The sequence below is a fragment of the Triticum dicoccoides genome, chromosome 7B (assembly GCF_002162155.2).
Source record: "Triticum dicoccoides isolate Atlit2015 ecotype Zavitan chromosome 7B, WEW_v2.0, whole genome shotgun sequence".
NCBI classification, from domain to species: Eukaryota; Viridiplantae; Streptophyta; class Magnoliopsida; order Poales; family Poaceae; genus Triticum; species Triticum dicoccoides.
In genome coordinates, this window is record NC_041393.1 from 776,800,597 (window position 1) to 776,810,906 (window position 10,310).

General features: G+C 48.5%; 1 pseudogene; it reads left to right on the forward strand.

The window, feature by feature from the left end:
• The window catches only part of LOC119339813, a 65,789-nt pseudogene extending 64,544 nt beyond the window's left edge, over window positions 1–1,245 (forward strand).
• Window positions 1,246–10,310: the final 9,065 nt, after the last annotated feature.

Here is a 10,310-nt window from a genome sequence, read left to right on the forward strand (position 1 = left end):
GGAAAGTGTGATACTCACTACTGGTATCAGGATATTTGCCGTCAGCCAGCTCTTTGCCGTCAGCCAACTGGTGGCAAAGAATGTCTTTGCCATCAGCTTGAAGAAAACTGATGGCAATGAATGAGCTGACGGCAAAGGTCATGTTTGCCGTCGGCCAGCTCTTTGCCGTCCGCTAGCAGACGGCATAGAAGCTTTGTCGTCAGCTAGCAGACGGCAAAGAGTGAGGGTGGCTTGCTGCAATGGAACATGAGTTTCAGGCTTTACTGAAGAATGACACTTGGCAACTTGTTCCTCCAATATTTGGCGTCAACGTTATTGATTCCAAGTGGGTTTTTAAAGTCAAGAGACATGCTGACGGTTCTATCAAACACTACAAGATACGGCTAGTTGCCAAGGGCTTCAAACAGATGTACGGTCTTGATTATGAAGACACGTTCAGTCTAGTTATCAAGCCTACTACCATTCGTTTGTTGTTGTCTCTTGCTGTTACTCGAGGGTGGTTCCTTCATCAGCTCGATGTACAGAACGCTTTCCTACATGGAATCCTGGAGGAGGAGGTTTATATGCGTCAGCCATCGGGTTTTGTTGATCCTGCACGTCCTCATCATCTCTGTCGTCTTGTTAAGGCACTGTATGGACTTAAACAGGCTCCTCGTGCGTGGCATGCACGCCTCGGCTCTGTTCTCCGGGCTCTTGGGTTTATTCCCTCCACTGCCGACACGTCCCTATTTCTCCTTCAGCGTCCTGAGGTTACGATGTATCTACTGGTTTATGTTCATGATATTATCCTCATCAGTTCCTCAGATGCTGCTGTTAATCGTCTTGTGACTGCATTGAGTGGTGATTTTGTTGTCAAGGATTTAGGTGCTCAACACTTCTTCCTTGGTCTGAAGGTCTCACAGTCTTCTGCTGGGTTGACTCTTACTCAGAAGAAGTATTCTTTGGACTTGTTGCGTCGTGCTGGAATGTTGAAATGCAAACCTGCTATCACTCCAATGTCTGCGACTGATCGGCTGTCTGCTCTTGGTGGAGACCCTCTTTCACCTGATGATGCTACTGAGTACCGCAGTCTCGTTGGTGGTCTGCAATATCTTACTATCACCAGACCAGATGGTTCTTATCAGTCAACTGCGTGTGTCAGTATCTCCATGCACCCATGACATCTCATTGGTTAGCCGTGAAGCGTATTCTGCGTTATATCAGTATCTCCTATGGATTGCTTCTTCAGCCTGCGCCGTCCTGTGAGATCTCAACTTTTTCAAGTGCGGATTGGGCTGGTAGTCCTGATGACAGGCGATCCACGGGGGGTTATGCAGTATTTCTTGGTCCTAACTTGATCGCCTGGAATGCTCGCAAGCAAGCTACATTGTCTCGCAGCAGTACCGAAGCTGAGTACAAGACAGTTGCTGATGCGACTGCTGAGATTATATGGGCACAGTCCCTATTGAGAGAGTTGAGAGTCTCTCCAGCTCATCCTCCAGTTCTTTGGTGTGACAACATCGGTGGTACATATCTTTCATCTAATCCGGTGTTCCATGCTCGGACAAAACACATCGAGGTTGACTATCACTTTGTTCGGAAACGTGTTGCACAAAAGCTACTCTGTATCAAGTTTATCTCATCAAAAGATCAACTTGCTGACATCTTCACGAAGCCTCTACCACAACCACAATTTGTAGGCTGTAGGCTCAATCTTAACTTGCTTTGTACTTCAGGGCATAGTTAAGATTGAGGCAGGGTGTTAGACTGCATATATGTAGACCTTGTATACACATTGTATTGTACCTTTGGTACCTCTATATAATGAGATTGCCACACCCCGTTTAGGGTGTCGAGCAGTTTCCCAAAACATACGTTTTACAAAGATGCCCTCGTCGAACCGGACATGGCGGGAGGTGAGAACACGCCGAGTCGTGGGATCAAAGCAGCGGTACCCGCGGTGGTTAGCGGAGTAGCCGACGAACACGCAGGCGGCATAGGGCAGCTCGAGCCTGTGACGAGCTGTTGTGGAGGTGTTGGGGTAGCACAAGTAGTCGAACACACATAGTGAGGCGTAGTCCGGCGCGACGCCGAGAAGGAGCTCATGAGGAGTGGAGGGAGTACTGGAATGGCACGGCCGACGGTTCATCAGTAAAGTGGCCGTGTTCGGAGCTTCTGCCCAGAAGCGGGGTGGCATGGAAGAATGAAAAAGGACGGAGCACAAGCTATCATTGAGGGTGTGTAGCGTGCACTCGGCTTTCCCATTTTGTTGGCTCGTGTATGGGAAGGAGAGGTGGAGCACCGAGCCGTGCGAGGTGAGCAGAGCACGAATGCCGGCGTTGTCGAACTCACGCCCATTGTTACTTTGCATGGCGAGGTTAGGGAGTTGGAACTGGGTACGAGTGTAGGCAAAAACCCCGACGAGAACAGAGTAGACATCAGATTTGCGATGCAAAGGGAACGTCCATACATAATGTGTATGATCGTCGAGGATTACAAGGTAGAACTCGTAGCCTGATATGCTTACAATGGGCGATGTCCAAACGTCCAAGTGCAACAACTGAAAAGGGAAAAAGCTACTGGTGGTAGACGAAGAGAAGGGGAGCCGTGTCTTCTTGCCAAGACGAGACGCACGGCAGGAATGGGGTGCGGACTTGGAGCAGTCGAACGTGCTGTGGCAAAGCGATCCAGCATGCGAGGCCGAGGCGTTGGTGCCACAGCTCGACGGAGGCAGCGCCAGCGAAGTGCTGAACAGGGCGCGCCGGAGAGCCACCACCCACGGGGTACAGATCGCCTGTGGAGTCAGAGCGCAGAATTACCATGCAGGTGCGGCGGTCCTTAACAGAAGAGCCAAATTCATCAAATTCAACGGTGATTGGATTATCACGGCAGAGCTGGCGAACGGAAAGAAGGTTTCTAATAAGAGAAGGAGAGACGACGACATTGCGGAGGAGGATGGATGACGTGCCAGTGATGATGGACCCAGCGTCGACGTGGGTGATCGGAAGGTGGGCGTCGTTACCAACGATGATAGAAGAGTAAGTGGAAGATGGATGAAGGGAGGAGAGAGTACCGGGGTTCGAAGACATGTGCGATGTGGCGCCCATCTCGAGATACCAGTCGGAGGTGCTCCCCGACGAGGATGGCCCGGCGGTGGCGCTGTGAAGAGCATCCTGGAGGGACGCTATGTCCACAGGCTGGGGGGCCGCGGTCGCCGTACCAGACGCACCCGCGTAAGGAAACGGTGCACCCGGGGCCGCGGACCCTGGGTAGAAGCCACCGCCGTAGCCGTACTGGTTGGGGAAGGCCGGCGCCACGACCATCATGGCCTGCTGGTGAGGAGTACCGGGGCGTGGCCCGAGCACGCCGGAACCGGGCGCGCGCCATGCCATGGGCCACATCTGAACCATGTCAGTCCAGGGGTTAGTGCCCGGCGCGGGGGCCGGGGCGGGCGTTGCATGCAGCGGCAGTGGGGCAGGCGATGTTGAGGAAGAGGCCCCCCGTTGCCATGCCCGCGTTTGCGCGGATGGCCGTGCCCGCGGCCACCTCCAGCAGCGGAGTCAGGCGTAGGCTAGCGAGGCAACGAGCTGGTCGAGCGCCCCGCGTAGAGCGCGTCGGCAGCCTGCTGGCGCGTAGATTGCTCGGTGCGTGCTAGGGTTTTGAACCTGCCCTATAATCTGTGCGATGATTCATGGGGTAAGGTGATTACAGCACAGGTCGATAAAGAGGCAACCTTGGTATATATAGTATGACCACATTGGCGGTTTTCTGCGAGTGAAGGTGTTAGTTGATGTGAACAAAAAACTGAGAAGATGGATTGTCATTGATTCGGCAAGGAGGAAGAAACAAGATCCATACGTCATTCAACATGAAAATGTCCCACACTTTCGTTTCTCCTGTGGCTAGCTTAGACACTCTGATCTGTATTGCCCAACACCGGGCACGCATGATGCAAAAGGCGAACTGGCCTTTGGTCCGAAGTTGAGGGCCCCTAAAAAACGGAAGAAGGTTGTTTCGGGAGAGAATGCAAGTAAGAACCCCAGTAATGTTCCGGATGGTGGCACCGAGGTGAATTCTCCCAGGAAGAACTCACAAAATAAAAGAAATGAGGCCAAAGCAAGTGCACGGCCAGATTTGTCCTCCCCTCTCCTGTTGACAGTAGCCGACGAAGTCTATCAGAATAATAATCCGGTTTGCTCTAAGGAGTTGGGGGATGTCAATGGGATTGCGACTGAAGGTGATTTCGAGAGGAACCCGAAGAATAAAAGACTGACGCCTGAAAACTCGACAGCGGCTGCGAGGTAGGCTTGCCCATCCCAATGGACTGCATGAGCTGGAACTGCTGAGGGCTTGGGATCCTATCGACAGATCGAGAGCTTCCCAAGATTGTGAATCAGGAAGGCCTCTCCCTTGTCTTTGTTATGGAAACCAAGATTAGCGGGGAAAGAGTAGAGAGTTTTGTAAAACTTCTTAGGGTTTGCAAGGTGTTTTGCCGTTGATAGTGACAGTCTCATTGGTGGTATGGCTTGTTCTAGGAAGATACTGTGGAGGTTGAGCTCAATAATTATAGTCCGGCACATATAGATGTGGAAGTCAAGATGAAAGATCAAACACAACCTTGGCGGTTCACAGGTTTTTACAGAGAACCTAGAGCTGAAAAACAAATATCACAGCTGGAATTTCTTGCATACTCTACATGGAGTCCAACATCACGGTTGGCTGTGTATTGGCGACTTCAACGAGACGATGTACTCTGATGAAGACTCCAACATTCATGTGAGGCCAGAGTGGCAGTTGCGAGTGTTTAGGGAAGTTGTGGATTTTTGTTACTTCCCAAGGTCTTGGGTAGATAGTAGCTCCCTTCACAGGCACAACCATCAGATCTAGCACCCATCACCTCCACCCACACCCGGTGGTAGCCTATACCTTCGGCCACAAAACAACTACCTCTCTCGGCACCCTGCGGCCTGCTCCGCCGCCGAGGGCCACCGCCGCAGCTTGCAAGTCCCACAACCACATGCCCATGGGAGAATCCCATCACGGCCACCCATCACCGCCAGACAGGTACCACCACCACCATGCTACAATCTCCCCCGAACGGGAAGACACCGCCGACCGTAGCCCATTTCGCCACTCAGCCCGCGCCGACCACACGGGAAGAATACTGCAACACTCCACCGGTAGAAGGCTACATCCAAACCTGCCGCCTGTGGCCTAAGCCGCGGTTAGTCCATGCCGCTTGACAGCCACCGATAGTAGAGCCGGCCAGATTTGTCTAGGCGCCGCCCTGCTCCTACCTAGCTGAGGAGGCTGTACTTGCAGCCCGCCCCACCACACTCGAGCACTTGGTAGCTGCCGCACCGCCGCCAGGAGAGGTCATCGCCGCCCCGTATACTCGCCGCTATGCCGCTGGGTCTCGCGGCAACCCCACGCCTTCGCTTGCGGAGCCGCGCTGCGCCAGCCTGAGAGATGAAGGGAGAAGTAGGTCTGGCAGCCGTCCATGTTGACCGTGCTTTGGCCGGCAGTGCCTCCTTATGGTGGCGGATGAGGATAACTGGGAGGAAGGCGGGGGCGGCAGTTAGGGTTGCCCACAGTCGGTCGCGGGAGTGATGCAGGGGAGAAGAGGGGAAAGTGCCATCATTGTCGCCATATCATTTAAGGAAGTGTACTTTTCCCATATAACTGTAGGCGGCGAAGTTTTTAGGGTACTCTACTAGTAGAAGAGATATAAAATTCCAAGGGACTAATTGAAGTCCATTCCGAGTGTTTTTGATGAGTCCGGTCAGTCACAACTCATAACATGGAGTTTGTGAGGATAAGTGATTGACATCCGGTCGACTACCCCTCATGTAAATATATTGTAACGTTTGATCTAGTTTCAAAGGTTTCTTTGGCAACCTTAGAGGCTTATTTGCCCCTGTCTAGACACGGAAGAAAAGGAGAAGACTTGCATATGAATCAGGATTTTGTTCATTCAGCTTTTTGTCGGAAGGTTAGATGTCTGGCAATGAGTCAAAACCTTTAAGGTAGATCCTTTTAAGTTGCACTTGTTTAATCTTTTGGAGTTTAGATTAGGTTCTCGAGGTTTTTAAAAAGAACGGACGGGAAAAACATAGTGGAGTCACAAAGTGAATAAATCTCTATAAGACGTCACACAATTTGTTTGAGAGAGTGAACCTTCTAAGATGATTGGAATGCAATCCTCTGATAAATACTTTTTGAGATTGATCCTTCTAAGATAGATACAGATATAAGATATATATAGTGCAAGCTAGCCTAACTGCAGAGGTCACCTTTGGTTCTCAATTTTTGATCTTGTCTTTATTTTTATTTTTTGAGAACTCGAGGGAAGCTTATTATTGAGTAAAGTCTATTTTAAACCTTGAACTCGTACGGCTTGTCTGTTTTAAACCCCGAACTCCAAATCCCTGAAATCCACACCCCCAACTCTCCAATCCCGGTCGTTTTCGCCCTTGTTGCTGTATCCAAACGTGGGAAGGATGGGATTGCTGACTCAGCCAGCATCGTGGGTCCCGCCCGGTCGCTGGAGAGGCTAAGTGGTTGAGCCGGACCAGCTCGTTGCGCTCCTCGCTCACTTTTCCCCTTCCCCTGCTCTCGCGACGCATCACCTTCTCCTGCGGCGGCAATGGCGATGCAGAGCGGCTGATCGCGGCGGCCTCGGACGACCCCGCCGACGGCAAAGGAGCAGGTGCGTCCTACTGTTCAGTCCTGAATCATCTGTGGTCTTTGTTTCTTCTCTCCCCGAGTTAGGTTTAGGGTTTTACAGGGGCGACAGGGGCGAAAGGTGGGGTTTTGGGGTGGGCAAGGGGGATTTGTCGCCCGTTTAATCTCATGTTTTCGGGGCAATAGATGGATACATCATATGCATTGTAGGTTTATTCGATTATGTAGGCTTTTTTAATCGATTTTGTACTGGGTGAAAGGTGGGGTTTGGGGGTATGCTCTGAATGTGTTTGTATGCTCTGAATGTGTCAATTCATGGAGTAAATCATGTATGCTCTGTTTGTTTTTCTGAAAATATAAACTGCAGTGAATGTGTTTGTTTCTTGTACAGTAGGTTTCTGAATGTGTGTGTTTGTTTCTTGTACAGTAGGTTTGTGAATGTGTGTGTTTCATCAGTACAGTTGGTCTCTGCAGTGTACTTACTGAATGTAAATATTGCAGTGTACAGGTTTTGCTGTTTCAAACCATGGATCCAACAGAGATTCTGCAAGTCAGATTTCATTATGGGGGACAGTTCATCCATATTGGCCCATCCCTTGATTATGTTGGGGGAGATACTGCAATGTCAGTGATTGAGAGGGATAAGTTGTCATTGCCAGAGGTGAAAGGATTTTTAGCTGACCATTTAACTGTTAAAGAGAGTATGAAGCTATATTTTCTTCTGCCTGGGAGAGAGCTAGTGAATGGACTAATGTTTTTGCATACTGATGAAGCTTGCATGAAGATGTCAGACCATATTACTGATGCAGGGGTTGCTGATATATTTGTGGAGTACAATGGTGAGCAAGATGAGCCAGAGGAAGATTCTAGTGGCTCTGACTTTGAAGATGAACTGCATGATCTGATGGACAATGAGGATGAACCAGATGCTGTTATCACTGCAGAAGGAGAAGATATAGTCCAAAGTAGTGTGCAGCCAGCTGATGCTGTACCAGAGCATGGCATACAGATCACTTGTGGATCTTGTGGGCTTAAGGGACACAACAAAAGTGGTTGTAAAAGTAATGCAGACAGAACCAAGAAAACTAAATCATATCTTGGAAAGAGAGGGAGAAATCAGAGGGCAGCAGAGGTACTAATTATATTGTTTTTCCCTCAACTATGCAAAATCATAATCACATTGATCTGATTTTTCTTTGTTTTGCACTATGCACAACCATAACTACTTCTGCTGTGTTCATTGATATATGTTGATTGCAGCAAGCACAGACTGATGCATAGTACCTCCTACCAGGGTTCGCCCTACTCCACGAGATCCACCGCGGCGCCTTCTTCCCGCAAAGGCTGCAATTCCTAGCTGGAGCGTAGTCCATGGGCTGCTCCCGATACGGCACCGGTGACCTCACTGCTTGTTGCTCGCCTCTCCTGCTAAGCCCGCCGCCGCGCAAAGAAGATGAAGCTCCGGAGGAGAACGACATGGTCGCCGGCGCCGCCAATCGCCGCCCTGTCTCTGTCGCTCGACGAACCCTAGCTCTTTTCCCCACCCAGCCCGCGCGCGCTTATAACAGAGAGACAGGCACAGAGTGGGGTAAACCCGGCCGCCACTTTGCCATGTCACCTAATCCTCTCCTCAAACGACATTAAGGTGGCTAACGATCGGGATTAGAGAGTTGGGGGTGTGGATTTCAGGGATTTGGAGTTCGGGGTTTAAAATAGATGAGCCGTACGAGTTCAGGGTTTAAAATAGACTTTACTCCTTATTATTGGGATAGATCGACAGGAAACGCACGTGGGCTGGCCCAGACGTCTCAACCAGCACCGTTTCCAGCGATTTTTCCTTTCGGCTTTGGCTGTTTACTCTGGTTTATTTGTTTATTTATAAACAACTACAAATCTGTTCTAGGTTTTTTAGCTGCTTCCTCAGTTTGGAATTCCTTATTGCTCAAACAAATGTATCTAGCAATAAAATATGTCTATTATATATTGAAGTTCATTAGAAGTACAAAGCCCCTCAAACATAAATAAAATTACTTCAAGGTCTACACCAATGAATGACCACTACCATCACTAAAACGAGCCACCGACACGTTGTTGCCCCTCCCAACCCGAGCAAGCTTGACCTTGTTGATTACAGCTGAAAAGTCTCCGTGCATGTGGCCCTAAATCCGTGAAGCGGTGGCCGGTCAAGAAACTTGGATTTGGCATGCTTTTTTTGGAATACTTGGATCTTTGATTGAAATCAACGTTGCCAACCGGTCACCACTAATGAATAAAATTGGTCATGGTGGTGTGTGTTTGTATCGGCACTCGGTTGTAATCGGTCATGGTTGCTTTATAATATAAAGCGGGGAAACCCTTTTTCGTCTGTAAAATGAGTATAAAAACGATACACATATAATGAGCACACATCTAGTCTCCGTATTATTAGGATGCACACAAACAACATCAACGTCCACACACAAAAACACGTCGGCAGATAGCAAAGTCATAAAAAATGAAAACTATGCATAAGCAAGGGGAAAGAATCAAAGCGATCAAATCCACGATTGAAATGCGTTATCGGGCAGTGTTGGTTAACTCGACCCTCATATTAATTGAACGTGCACGATGCATGCATGTCAGCATGAGCATGAAACCGAATTGATTCCATATTTGTTTAATACTACTAATAATCAGAAAATGAACGATTATATTTATTCCGCGTATTTCCCAGTCAAACTCAAACTCGCCTTTCATTGTTTGCTCTTACGGCAGCCCAATTTGGGTCCTCGTGCCGGATATGGTATGGCAGCGGATTCCGTTCTGCAGACCAATTCGGTTTGCAGCCCAAGACAACGTGGCGTGCCAATGGCCCTGTTAGGATACTCTAACTTAGTTAGAGATTAGAGTTAGTTTCTAATTTGTGTCTAATCCTGAACTAACTCTAACTTTGGTGGTGTTTGGATGAGAGGGTTAGATTGACTATAAATGCACTTTCTCAATCATTTGGCCATCTTTTCAGCCGGATTTGTTGTGGTCGGCTCTTGTGTGGCCTCCTTCCGCTCAGAAATGAATAATTCATATTGCATGAGAGACGACTATCTTGTGCAAAAAAAATCAGCGGACGGAGGAGCGACACACATGCAAATAAACAGAGATTGCTCACAGTAAAAAACTGAATTCATACACAAACCAAAGTTCATGAAGCCAGTTAGCTTACTGAATCTGCATCCCATCTGTCTCATACGGCAGAACCTTCAGCATACGTACAAGTGTGTGTGTGTGTGTGTGTGTGTGTGTGTGTGTGTGTGTGTGTGTGTGTGTGTTTGTTTGCCGAAAAAGCATATAAGAAGCACGGTCTTTAGTGTGTAGAAGAAAAATGGAACTCTGTTATGTCATGTTAGAGCATCTACAAGAATAATAAGTGACATAATTTAAAACTGATAGACAAGAACAAACACCGACCAAATAGCCGAAGAGAACTAAAATGAGACACTTAAGATACTGAACAAACACTGACCAAATAACTAATCACTTAACATATAGTTGAAAAGAACTAAAATTGATACTTAGGAGTACTGATGACAAAAACAGAAAATAATCTAGCAAAAAAAACATTACAAAAACTAATATAAGACTGAGAAGGCAAGCTTACAAACTGAGGAACA